This window comes from Amia ocellicauda, chromosome 13 (genome assembly GCF_036373705.1).
Source record: "Amia ocellicauda isolate fAmiCal2 chromosome 13, fAmiCal2.hap1, whole genome shotgun sequence".
Classification (NCBI taxonomy): domain Eukaryota; kingdom Metazoa; phylum Chordata; class Actinopteri; order Amiiformes; family Amiidae; genus Amia; species Amia ocellicauda.
In genome coordinates, this window is record NC_089862.1 from 2,071,483 (window position 1) to 2,086,613 (window position 15,131).

The following is a 15,131-nucleotide window of genomic DNA, read 5'->3' on the forward strand; positions in this document are numbered from 1 at the left end:
GTTTGTATAAGATTTAATTTCAGGACTATGTACTTTATTGGATGCCCTCAGGCAGGGATCTAGGATCAGGGTCAGGTTATGCTGGGAGTTACAGGCAGACTGCAGTGTAGGACTGCGAGGCTGCAGCCTGACCGGTGCTCTGAAGAGTCACGTTTTTATATTCTAATGAAAGAACCATTTGTTTATTGATAATACATATATGGTGAATATACATATGGTATCCATCCAAGACTTGGTCACCTGTTGCTCTTAGTACTTTCTTCAAATGTACTGAAACCAAGGAGTAGTTTTTGAACCATTCAAGCTGATTTTATTAATTTGTTCTGTTTTTTTAAAAGCTGGTGGTTCAGTTAATTTGCTACAGAAATTCAATACCCTCTCAGTAATGTTGTGTAGATTGCTAAAAGAATGGAGATCCTTTGACGGCATAAACATTAACTTTGCAGTGGTGCACCTCAGAGCTCTTCACAAGCTTAACAAGCTTTCCATTTATTTTTTCAATATAAGAAGCAGAATGGGCCCACAGAGTGTAGTGATATTATACTGAATAACTGAATAAAATAGGGTTAAAAATAAAAACGATAGGTTGTGTATGCAACCCCGATTATCTGAAAAAGGAAGCACTGCCCAAGGGGGAGGGGTTTCTGCGCACTTCCGTAGGAACCTGATCGAAACGTCACTCTATCAAAGCTGCCATTGGCCTCTGCGCCAGGTTCATCCTCTTTTGCCGGGAGCCAAGACTCCTGCGCGAACTTGTGACTTGGGCAGTGCTCCCTTTTTCAGATAACCGGGGTTGCATACGCAACCTATCGTTATCTTTTAAGTCGGAAGCACTGCCCAAGATGGAGGGGTTACTGTATAACAAAACCGTCGCAAGGGAGGAGGCAGCGAGCTGATAAGGGAGCCTGCCCCGAGGTGCACCGCTAGGGGGCCTCGGCAACACAACTCCAGACAGTAACCTCAGGGGCCCCATAGGGCCGCACCTGAGCCATCCAGGAGTGAGGACCGTAGTCACAATCTACCGGGAACTGTTGCAATCAGCATATACAAAGCGGGGCTACAGAGGTTAACTCTTACGCCCTCTGCTCACAAGAGCAAGGCCGGCAGCTCTACTAGTGCAGCTAGGAGCGAGGCCGTAATCTACTTGCACATGTCTGGCACGGGCAATCAAGCACTTGTGCGACCTCTGCGCAATATCATGGCAGTGGACCCCTGATCCAATAGGAGCGGGGCCACAGACCCAATGAGAAAAATACAATATAATACATAGCTGGCTAATCAACAGAGTAGCTGAGCTGAACAATATACAATATAAACATATCGCGTGACAGCAAGACCTTCATGCTGTCAGCGCGCAGCACAAGAGCATCCAACTCAACTAAACAGTACAGAGTAGAAGAGCTCCATTGTGCTGACAAATTAGATTTCGTACAAACGAACTATATACACCACGGGGCGCAGGAACGAACTAATGCGCCGCCCATGGAACACAGGAGCAGTTGACACCTGTCGAATAGCACAGCTAATGCAGGGCAACTACAGCTCTTACCGTGTGAATAAATGAACTATGTACACAACGGGGCACTGGAGAACTCAAGTGCCCTCCGCTGGAGGACAACAGCAACGGTCCCCTACTCTATGGCGTAATACAGCCAGAGCGGGCCACAGAGCTGCTGACCAATATACAGAGTGGGGTACAGGCCAAACGCATGCACCACCGCAACACAATTATAATGAATGAACCTTGAAAAAGGGCCCACGATGTGGCAACGCCTCGAGTCGAGTGGGCCACCAGGTGATCAGGCACCGGTGTCCCGGTGGACTCGTAGGCCATGGTAATGGTGTACAAAATCCAATGCGAGAGGTGCTGCTTTTGAAAGTGCCTGGCCCTGTGTCCAGGGCGTGTAACTCGCTCATGTGTTTTGCAGAGGTGATTGCCAGCAAAAACGCAGTCTTAAGTGACACCAGCTTCAGCTCAGCTGACTTCAGCGGCTCAAATGGAGCTTGGGAAAGTGCGTCCAGCACTACATCAAGGCGCCATGCGGGCAGTGGAAGGGTTCGAGGAAGCCGTAGCCTGTCGAGCTCCCTTTAAAAGCTGCACAGCCAGAAAATGAGACCCAGGAGGCTCGCCATCAATCCGGACATGAAATGCAGAGATGGCCACCAGATACACTTTGAGCGTGGACGGGGACTTGCCCTAGTCCAACAGCTCTTGTAGAAATTGCAATATGACCCCGAAGGGGCAATTAATTGGGTCTTGACCGCCGTCTTGGCACCAGGTGCTAAACGTCCGCCAGTGGTAGGAATACTGCGACCTCATACAGGGAGCTCTCGCCGACTGAATAGCGGCAACTACCGCGTCCGACAGACCCCAGGGAATCAATCGCTCCTGCTCAGGGGCCAGGCCCAGAGCTGGAGGAGGCCCGGATTGGGATGCCAAAGCGTGCCCTGCACCTGGGACAACAAGTCCGCTCTCACTGGGAGCTGCCAAGGCTCTCCTTGGAGGAGGGCGATCAGGTCGGCAAACCAGAATCTGAGAGGCCACCGTGGGGCTATCAGCAGAACTGTCGCTCCTTCTCTCCTGACCTTCTCCAGGACCACCGGGAGAAGGGGGAACGGTGGGAACACGTAAAGGAGACTGCGCTAGCCCACACGTGGCCGCGCTTCGATCCCTAGGGTTCCTGAGCGGTCTCGGACAGAGAACCATAGAGGGCAGTGTGTGGACTCTGCCGCGGCAAAGAGATCCACGTCCGCCCTGCCGAACGAGGCACCATTCCGAGACAGGGGGGCCTCCCTGAGAGAGGAGGTCCGCCGCCGTGTTGGACAGGCCTGGGAGGTGAACTGCTCTGATGGAGCGGAACCGTGGCTGGGCCCACAGAAGCAGACGGTGTGCTAGACAGTACAGTCTGCGCGACCGGAGACCTCCTTGCCTGTTGATATAGGCAACTACCGCTGTGTTGTCCGTCCGGACCAGCACATGTCTGTCCCTCAGGACTGGCAGGAAATGAGACAGTCCAAGGAGTACTACTTGTAACTGCAGGATGTTGATATGGAGGGCCCGTGCGGGCTCCGTCCACCTGCCTCAGACTCCAACCCTGCTTGGAGGCATCTGGCGTCATGACTGCTTGGTGGTAAACTGGTCCCAGGGGCACACCGAGGGTCAAATTGGGGGGAGCGGAGCGCCTTCCAGCATGCCAGAGTGACTGTGACTCGGCGTGCTCAATCGCGGTGAGGGTGCATCCCGAGAGACCTGAACCACCACTGCAACGGCCTCAACTGAAGGAAACCGAGGGGGGAGGGTCTGTGATTGAGCCGCTAGGATGGGACAGAATCGGGATTAGCTATCAATAATAACTAAACATACACAAGACAGAGACGTTGTGTAGCGAAAACGGTGGTGAACAACACTATGAAGTGAGCCAGCCAGCCAAAATACGCAGTTTGAATGTTTATTACAAACACAGACACAGAGAGCTTACTTTCCTGAGTCCAGCGAAGAGGCAAAAGAGGACGAACCTGCGCTGACGTCACGTTTTATAGAACAGGAAGTGGGAAGGGATTTGTTCCGAGTGACGAGCGCAGGGGCCAATGGCAGCTTTGATACAGTGACGTTTCGATCGTGTTCCTATGGAAGTGCACAGAAATCCCTCCCCCTTGGGCAGTGCTTCCGACTTGAAAGATAACTATAGTTCTATTATTCTTTATTATCTTTTTAAAGATGTTTAATTGTGACAATCGATTTAAAAAATTGGGTGACATGGTTGTGTTCCCACACATGTGTCCCATTGTTATAAAACAAACTCAGACAAAGCAAGGAGCCAGAAATTACAAAAAAAAGGATCTGATCTATTTGAATGGCATTTGAACTTCAAATGGAAAAATGGAAGTGAAAAGCGAGAAGCCATTTTAACTGATTTCTGCTCAGGTGTATTTCTGGAACCAGATGTAATTTAGATATGGTTTACAAAAAGGGGAGAGTGTAGTCATGTTACACTGAATAATGTTGTATATGTAGCCAAATTATTTGACAATAAAAGTTATCTGAGGCTTGTACTTGCTGAGCTAAGCATTAAAAAAAACAATCTTCCAAATTAGTGCAGGAAATTTCAGTTTTAATATTGTAAGTCTGATACACTTTTTCTTGTTAGAATCTTTATTATGATTCTGAGCACACTGTTTAACCAGAACAAGGTTGTAATTCTAATTATGATTAGATAGATAGGTGTATTTCAGCAATATTCTTGTGTCCTTTGAGGGTTGGTAGTTTTTACCTAGGTAAATACCTTGCTTGAATTAAAGTGCAAATAAAATGGTGTTTCTACACATATTCATCAAATTGGAAGAGATAAATAGTGAATTGTGTTTTCAGGTTTGCTTATTTCTTTAGCACATAAAGATCATTATTTAGGTCAGTTGATGAAGGATTTCCTTAATGCAATAATCATGTTATTTTCATATTAGTGTGAAGGTAATGTCAGTCAGAAAAAAAGTTCTTACCATACTCTCATACCAGCCATCATACTTTTACATATTTTAACAATGTGTTTATATTTCATTTTAGGAAAATTGCTTTGTTCTCCTATGAAGACTTGGTTGAATCAAATGGAGGTCCTTGATGCTTGCTAATAACCAGCCTAGTGTTGTCAAAGGAGGGAAGCATCAACCACAATTTAAACCTAAGAAAAATCAAAGCCTAAATCATACAGCTGATCATGCAAAACCTGTTTTTAGCAAACAGAAGGGTCCCACAGATTATTATTTTTTTAAATCAATTATAACTCATTGCATAAATCAGAAGAATGTATTTAAATTTATTGAAAACCAAATTTAGAAGCAATACATTTTGACAATGAAAATAACAAGTGCAAAATCAAAACTGGTGTAGCACACTGGACCCCAGGGGGTAGCAGTCCTCAACCACTACTCAGTATGTAAATGATACATTCAAAATTCAGAGTGTGGACAGAAACAATATAATCCTTGTTAGAATAACCTCAAACTCCCTTCTGGTGAATTAAAAAAACAAGAATACATACATTATCCTTGAATAGGCCTCTTGATGTTTAATAGGTGGGTGACAACACTTGCTCAATCAAGGTCAGATTTGAAAGCACTAAATCAGCTGGGGACAGCTATGAGGTCCCTTTAAAAATCTTATTACAGAGTTGAATTCATTTCTTATGTTCTGGGGAAATGCTGTACCCCTGTACATACTAATGCCCAAATAACTTATTTAAATTAAAAACATAAAAATATCACAAAATCATTCAGCATACTAACTGGATTTGAACAGAATTTCGGGCTTGAAATTAAAAGAGAGACTATGCTGTAGTCAATGTAATAAATGCAGTGTAATCACTAGATTAGTTGAGTCCCCTTTGATAATGTTTTTTAGAATGTGAATCTGCATGAAGACAGGCGATTATTTGTAAAACACAAAAACATTTATGAACATTCTAATTGTTTCTGTTAAACATGCACATGTGATCTGTCATTTCATAGTGAAACAACATACAAATTAAGAAATAGGCAGAATTTACAACAATATTAGTTTTGTGCATGCTAGTATCAGCATAAACTGAAAACCTTGAGCTGAATTGTTCATAACAGAAGTGCTGTAGAAAGAGAGATATAAGGAAACTACAGAATCCACAGCCGATTTATTCTAATGATTACATAGTTATTTGTTTATAGATTATAATAAATCATAGAAAAAACAGGTTCTGCAGGCAATGCAGGTTAAAATAAATGTAATTAACACAAGGTAGACAATGCCTGCAACATTTTGTATTTTATAGATCAACAGACCGGGTGTTACAATAAGCATACTGTAGCATTTTTCTATGCTACGCTGACTCAAATAAAACAACAAATAATAGAGAGTGAATTGGGGGTGCAAACAACAGTTTTTATTCACAGACAGCTTTCAAAGGCATAACACTGAGTTTAGTCTCACTCCAAACTACTTTTACCATGTGGGAGCTGGGGCACCCCTATATATCTCCTTGCCCTCATGATCAGCTCCACCCAATCATGGTGCCCCTGCTGTTCCCACACAGGGCTAACCTTTGATCCCGGAAGCTACAATAATTCCCTCTCAGTAAATTAGATCCCCAAACTATCTTCTCCAACCCCCCCAACACACAGAACTAACAGAAATACAGCCCACACTGCAGTCTCTCCACGTAACATTAAAAGTCCCAGATCGCTGATATTCCTGGTGTAAGGTAAAGACATATACTTAGATACATTGTTTTGAATGTATTTTAAATTTTAAGCATATGCATTATAAGGTAATCAGATTCAGCATTTCTTATAACCAGAGTTGAGGGTAATGCTTTAGTAACGTAACATGCTACTGTAATAATAGTACTTGTGTTAATAACGAGTTAATATAACGTGTTAGAGTTTAATTTGAGTAATAATATTACAGTGTAACGGAGACTTAGGGACAGGGGTGTAGGACCCAGGTGCGGGTGAGCCAAGACAGTCAAAATCAGGCGAGGGGTCAGAGCCGGCAAACAGGTATATATAGGGAATCCAAAAACGTGGTCAGGTAAACAAGCAGGTGGTCAAAAACTAGCAAACACCACCAAGAAGGAGATCCAAGAATAAGTAGTCAAAAAGGAAGCAAGGGTCAAAACACAGATACACCGAAATAGAAATAGATGACTTAGAAATGCAACTCAGGGAGAATACAAGACTTAACAAAGCACCCAGGAAACAATGGAGAATATGTAGGTCACACTGATAAGCTAGGGCAATGAGGAGCAGGTGAGTGGACTTAATTAGAAAACAAGGATCAATTAACTTAACTAAGTGGAGATGAACTGACAATCAAGGGAAAACTAAACTAAAGCTCAGGAGACTGTGATCTCTGGAGGTGGACAGGGGCAGTATGAGGCACAGTCATGACATAGTTACTTTCTGTAAAAAATAAACAAGGTTTCTCACTACATTCATCTAAATTATGTGGTGTTTAAATCGTAAGCAAGTAGCAGTAAATTCAACAAGATTTACTAATGTGCGACATATCTAAAACACACAAACAGTAAGCACAGCATGTAATGTCTATGCAGCGGCACCACTTGGACTGCTAATTAAAAGAATAGCCTCCCGGTATTGAGAAAAGAACCGCATGCCTTGTGCTCATGTGTGCTTATGTACATGCTACTGTCATCAGACGCACAGAGCTGAACTGTACTGAACTGAACCGCCAGGACTTTTAACGTTTTATTCCCTGACAGGACAACCAGAAACCATACATAGCGATCTCATTAGTCAGCCTTACAATTCTCTGCTCGCTTTCTGATTGGCGCATTACTTCTCTTTGTATGTTTTGGAGCAACAGGATTTGGTTGCGTTTTGTTGGTTAAATCATTATTAACAACACTGGCGTGGGTTTTCATGTGTCTTTATTTTAATGCCATCTTGAACACTGCCCCTTTTCTGGGGCTCCTCTCACAATTATCCACTTGTTACAATAACGTAAGGGAATGTCTCCTAACATCAGTCATTCCTATAACATCACATCTTCCTCACTAAAGAAAATAAAAGTTCTATGTTACTTTTAAAACTAAAAAAAAAATAGATTATAGTAACATGTTTGATATTTTAATCATTTTAAACTGCTTACAAATTCAGGTTTATAATTTCACTAAACTCCTCTGGAGAGGAGTAGTCACTAGTACTTCACTATCTAGTGAGTCTCTACCACTCACTCCACTGTACTCCTGTAATAAGTTCCAATCAGTCTCTCAGGATGTCGAATTTCTCTTTTTGGTCTTCTCTGGTGACTTTTCAGTGGATGCACATTTCTCAGAATGATCCTTGCTGTCATCTACTTTGGTGATTTCTTGACTGAGTGTTGTGGGATCTGGTAGATCTTCTGTCAAACCGTCATCTTCAGCTGATGGTAGAAGTCTTAAATCCACTCGATTCCGTCTCACCTCTGTTCCTCTCTCTGTTTGTATCTGAAAAGACCTTGGTGCAATTTGTGATAGCACTGTGCCTCCTTTATCGTAGAGGAAGACGCACTTTTGTTTTTCTATGCTTTGCTTAACCAGTGCAGAATCATGAGTCTTCAGAAGTTCTTCATGTATGGGCAAATTCATCCTGATCCTCCTTCCCATTAGCATTTGTGCTGGAGAAAGCCCATTCTGTAATGGTGCACTTCTAGAGATATCTTTTCCATCATGTTCTTTATCATGACATTTTTCAATTTTTACTGAGCTCTCAGTTCATTTGACCTTGGATAGTTGGGACTGGAAGTACTGTGTATGAACTCCCATTCATTAGAGAACTGTTAAAACTCAGCACTGGAGAATTGAGGACCATTGTCAGTGAACACTTCATTTGGAACACCGTGTCTATAATAATCTGTTACAACTATATGAGTTTTTCCATTACAAACAGGTCAGCACCGACTTTCTGGTACGGTCTGCTTGGCACTGGATGAGGACATAATGGCTGGACTTGCTGCCGTGGTCTGTACGCAAGACAAAATTCTCAAGTTGCAGTTACCTGGGCAATGTCTTGGTTCATTCTCGGCCAATACATTACTTCTCTCACTATTTGCTTGCATTTCTCTTCTTCTAAGTGGCCTTCATGTATTTTACGCAGCATTTTTTTGCATAGTCTCCTAGGTATGACAAATGTGTTGCCTTTGAAAACAATCTCATTGACAACAGATAAGTATCTTCTGCACATCCAAAAATCCTGAATAGACAAGGGGCAGGCATTTTTCTGCTTTGGCCAACCTTCTGTTATGGTCTTTCTGATCTGTTCTTGTCTCTTGTATGGTATAATGGTCTCATTCACTGTTAAAGGCACAATCCTTTTTTTTTTTTTCAGAAACAATGGAGTCTACAAAGAACTCTTCAGGTTCATCTTCTTTGACAGTGTGCACTTTATTTTGTTCATTTTTGTTTTGCAGCATTTAGTTTTTGCCACACGTGCTACAGGACTTCCCAAGCTCTAGGACAAGCTCTAGGACCATGGTTGTTTCCACATCTACCACATGTTTTTCGACTTGGCTGCTGCTCTTTCTGCTGCTTTGTTTTGAGCAAAAATGTTTGTTTGTCTCAAACTTCTTTACTGCATGCACACTACTCTCCGTTTCTTTACTCAGCTCCTTGGCCTATGATCTGGTTGTTTCAGCAGCTCTACACGTTTGTCCAATGTTAAATCTTGCTCTCTCTCTCTGAGACCATTTGCTGGTATTCTGCATATAATCATTTAATCAGTGATTCTTTTAAATCTCCAAACTCACACGTCTTGCTGAGCGAGACTTATATCTCTCGTACGTTACATTTCGTTTCGGTACAAAGCACTCATCAAATTCTTGCATGATCACTTTAAGAATGATGTTTTTGCCCTCGTCGAACTGGGAACTGTTGTAAATGTCTAACACATCTTCCCCAATTACATGCAGAAAAATCAAGGCTTTTGTTTTGCGGTCTTCGTTATCTTGCTGTTAACACTAGAAGTGCCGACATTTCGTCATGTGTATGATTTCGTGTTCTCTGGGGGAGCTGATCAGTGTGGTATTCCATTTGACCAGGACCACATAACCGAAGCTCCAACCAATGAATATTCTTTGGAGGTCCAGAGTTATCAACTGGGACAACAGTGTAAACTGATTTATTGGGATCTGGCACAGATTCCCATACATCCTGGATCTTATTTCTTCCCTTGATCTTATGATTTTTACGGTACACAAGCCGTCCTACTACCAATGCATCATCCCCCACCTTAGAGTCACTGATCCGTCTTCTTAACTCTGATGCATGATACAGCCGTCTCCGAGCAGTCGCATAGGCAGATTGTAGCCGGTACTGATGCTCTTTCACCCAGTCTACAGTTAGTTCTTCCTCCATTTCATCACCAAGGAGGAAGTCAATAGGAAACTGTGGGCTTCTTCCGTACATAAGAAAATATGGAGAAAAACCTGTAGATTGGTGTTCGGTGGTATTATATGCAGACAACATTTCAGGCAAGAAATCTGACTACGTTTCTTTTCTGGTGGCAGGGTGCGCAATAACTTATGTAGTATTCAATTGAACCGCTCGCATTGGCCATTCCCCTGGGTAGGGGTAGTACGGCTTTTCTGTACCCCATATACTCGACAGAGTTGATGAATCAACTCCCCTTCAAAACACCGGCCTTGATCTGAATGAATTCTTCTTGGCACCCCATATCTACAAAACCACTCTCTCACCAAGATTTTAGCAACTGTACATGCTCTCTGATCTTTAGTTGGGACTGCATATGTAAACTTCGAGAAAACGTCGGTCAATACCAATACGTTTTCTTTCCCATCACTTGAAGGTTCCAAAAGGGTAAAAATCAATAGCAAGAACCTCCAATGGTCTGGTCGCCTATCAAACTGCCCATGAAAGTCTTCACCTTTGGTTGTACTGCCTTAGCAACAATACACCGATTACACTCTTTACACCATTTCTCTATATCTGCATGCATCCCAGGCCAATAACAGCAACCTCTTACCAAGGCAGTGTTTCTCTCTACTGCCTGATGTCTATAGCTATCATGCAAATGCTTCAGCACCTCTTCCCGTAGGGATGCTGGGAACAAAAGCTGCAAAAGGTTTCCTCATTGCAGTTCCTGAATAGCTCGATAGAGAACTCCTTCCTTCTCCACCAGTTTGTCCCACTGGTGCAGCAAATTCACAACAGCCTTAGGCTCCCTCTCACGTTCGTGTCAATCTGGAGCCCTCCCTCTCCGCCAATAGACAAGGAAATTGCCAATTACCGGATCTATTTGCTGTAAAGATGACAACTCACTTTTGGTACGTTTAGGCAATGCCAACACTGTATCCACCGATACAACATTCCCTGTTCTGGATTGGACTTCATTCTCAATTTCCAGAATGACTATCTTCTTCTGCCCGAGCTCTAACGAACTCTGGTACATTGATACCTACAATAACCTCCTCAAAGGCAGCATGAACTCTGTGCTCAGATTCATATTCGGATCCAAAGGGGATCCTGCTGTAGTGTATTGCCTAGAAAAGGCATCAGCATTACCATTCTTTCTCTCTGGACGATAAATTATATCAAAGTCAAAAAGAGCCAACTGAGAAGCCCACCTCTGCTCCACAGCACCAAGCTTTGCAGTCCTCAGATAACTCAATGGATTGTTATCAGTCATTACAGTAAATTTAGCCCCCATCAAATACTCCCTAAATTTTTCTGTTATTGCCCACTTCAGACCCAGCAACTCCAGCTTCATGGCGCTATAATTTTGCATGTTGCGTTCTGTTGGGCGCAATCCTCGACTGGCATAGGCTACCGATCTTCGAAATCCATCAACATCTTGCGAGAGAACTGCACCTAGACCGCAGTGATCAATCTCCAGGAAATATGGCTGCTGAAAGTTAGCATAACACAAAACAGGGGCCGAAATAAGCTTCTGTTTAAGCAGCTCAAAAACATGGTCACAACTTAAATCCCATTACTGCTCATTTCTCCTGATAACCGTCTCTCTTTCCTCTTTCCTCTTCTGCTGCTTCTTCTTCTTCTTCTTCTTCTTCCCTTGGCCCTTTGAAGTTAATGCATTAAGGGGAGCAGCAATCTTAGAGAATCCACTCACAATGTGCCTATAATAACTGGCAAAACCAATAAATGATCTTAGTTCAGTCAAGTTAGATGGCCTCCTCCAACTAGCCACTGCCTTTACCTTTTCTGGATCAGTTGAAACCCCTTCCGCAGAGATTACATGTCCCAAGTATTTGACCTCGGACTGAAACAAGGAGCATTTACTTAATTTAACCTTAAGGCCATACTGTTTAAATTGGCTTAATACCATTTCCAACCTCTGTATATGCTGCTTTACTGTTGAAGAAATACTACCATGTCATCCAAATACAATAGCAAAGACTGACATTTCTCATCTTCCAAGATGCGCTCCATAAGCTGCTGAAAGGTTCCGGGGGCATTACAAAGCCCAAATGGCATTCTATTTAATTCAAAGAGGCCAAAAGGAGTGCAAAAGGCAGTTTTATACTTATCCATCTGTGCTACCGGAACCTGATTGTATCCACTCGCCAAGTCTAATGTAGAAAACCACCGAGCACCACCTAAGGCATCCAAAGACTCTTCTATGCGTGGCAGGGGGAACGCATCTTTCCGGGTTTTGGCATTTAACTGTGGGTAATCTATGCACATCCTCATGGTCCCATCCTTCTTACGGACAATCACTATGGGGGAAGAATACAACTCTCTTGTATTATTCTCTTTTCCAATAACTCTCTGATATGAGTTTTCACCTCATACTGACTTGGAGGAAACTGCCTATATCGCTGTCTAACTGGGGTCTCCTCTAATAAAGGGATCTCATGCTCCATTAATTGAGTACAACCCAAGTCACAACTTTCCTGCACGAACACCTCAGCCTGTCTTGCAAACATGTCTGTCACAAGTCCCTTTTGAGAGAGGCTAAGCCCCAGAAAACTCATATCCGAGAGCCGTTTAGGCATTTCGAGGTACTTTACCCCCATTTGATTGACTCCCTGTGATTCAATCTGTACGACCCACTCTTCAGCTACACCCCTACATACAAACCCAATATTGGAGCTAGAATTTCCAGCGACTAGTTCTACTGCATATAAAGTGCCTAATCTAATATTAGGCCTAAGCCATGCATCACTGGTGCCCGTATTAAATACGGGGACCTGCAACTGTCCCTTCTGCACCTTTACACAAGAACTAGTTACCACCAGATTAGCTGGAAAATAATCTCCTCCTATTGCTTCCACCAATGCTACATATTCTCTGGCATCCCGACTCTGGTAGCTTGTGGCTGGCAAAAATTTAAATGAACCAGCCTGGATCTGTATAGGAATTCGACCAACTACTTTTGCAATACCAATATAGTTAGAATTCAGCCCCTCAGTAGAACAGGCCTGTAGGGCATGCCTCCAACCCACCTCAATCTACTGTAGAGAAGCAGACTGCAAATAACCTTTACCATGCTGCTGCAATAATAAATCATGACACTCACTGATGATATTCATGCCCACCAACCCAGGGACCCTTTCCTTCTTCACTCTGGTACTAGGGTCATTAGAGTCTTTGACAACCAAGACACCACTCTTTGGGACAATCTTCCCAACAGCCTCAACATCCAACTCCAAATAGCCCAAATATGGTATATCCAATCCATTGGCCGCCTTAAGCGTAAATCAAATCAACTAATGTTTCACAGGAACGAGAACATCTAGAGCCACTACTTCCCCGGTCCCCTTCATTCGCCCACTGGATAGCCTCAGTTCGTAACTTAAGAAAAGAGACCGTAGGATCATTTTGTACCATCTTCTTAAGTTCTCTTCGTAGGAGATTGTCTCTCACATTTTAAGCCAACTGATCCCATAACACAGAATCCTTGTCAAGAACCCCATTTGGATTACATCTCACTACCTTATCTAATAAAGCCAAAAGTACATGACAATATTCCCTTAACGTTTCTCCTTCTTTCGGTTTTCGGTCAAAGAACTGTTTTTGTAAACTAGCAAAAGTCTGGGAACACCCAAATACCTCAGCCAAGATCTCAAATATTTTCTTCGGGTTCTCTCTGTCCTGAAGGGGGCGATATTTAATCTCTTCTCGAGCCTCCCCCTCAAGATGATCATAAATAAAATCTGCTTGTTCAAGGAGAGACAACCGCCTAGCCCGAATAACTCATTGGATTTCATCCTGCCATTCTTTGAATATAGGGTTTCAATTGAAAGTTGTGCTGAAAATTTACTAGATTTCTTCTCCCTTGGCATATAAAAAACACGCTCCATCACAGAACCAACACTAGGAGCAGAACTAGCATTAGAAACCTGAGAGCTAGTTCCACCAGGCTGTTGCATTTGACTTTCCCCCACTAATCGATCATTTTCCCCTCTGTAACAGTTCCTTTTCAGCCTGTTCTACAGCCAGGTGTGTATGCAGCCCCTCCAACTCTGATTGCAAAGCAGTGGTAGACATTGTTAATTGTTATTTTGTTTCCCTTGTGAATAAACAATTAAAATAAAGCCACCCCAGGGTCCAATAAAGTTGTTTCAGTCCTCAATCAGCTTGACCAGTTAATAGTTGCAGCCCAGATCCCAAACAGGAACCCTGCAGTCAGTCCAACAAGCTTCACAGGGCCAACACTGTTTTTCTTGGACACTAAATAATCCTACAGTTACAGTTTGTATTCCGTATGCACATATGCCTGTCAATTAACCAATTTAAATCTCTCTCCTGCCGACTATGCCAAATTATGTATCCCAGAGCAGGGTCACAAATATATGGCAGACAGAGACCAGGTTAAAAGAGATTACAACTTTTATTCCATCAATTAAAAGACTTAAAACAGACGGGCACTAAAAGTGTCAGCCATGCGATACAATACAATATGATGAAAGAGGGTAACAGACAATGTGCAAAACTGGCAAACTAGCAGCATATAATGTGCAAAAAGCAAGATATATATACATATACACTTATGTGCAAACTAACAATCCATACATATAAAACTCCAGTGATCTCAAACAAAATAAATATTCAAAGTCAAATAACATCAAGTCCAAGAAAAACTCCAAAATCCAAAATGCAAACAAAAGAAAATAAATCAAAGTGCAAACTCCAATCAAATACCATTAAATAAGTATACCTACATATACACATACATGCAGTCAATTAGCCATACACATTTCTTATTTACATTTATCAAACATCCTTGTATTATAACAGTTAAAATACACATCAAGTACTTCATATAAAAATGCCTATGCAATATAACTATTTAAACATACAAACACAATGATTGTCAAGGTCCACAACAATAAATACAATTCAACGTACCATTATAAATAGGAAGCAGATATAAATGTAAATGCTTACATGGACACCTTAAAATGCAAAAACAAAATGTACATGTATACATTGAAACGGAGCACTTACCAAACAGTATAGCAGCACTTCACCTCATATAGTCATTCGCACACCACACTTCGTCGTATTTCCTACAAAGTTAAATAACTAAGTTAGCACCAGTTCTACAAGTGCATTAAGAATTACAACCGCATTAAATTGGCAGCTTACCCACATACGCACTCAATCGCGTTTTACTTAACACACCTG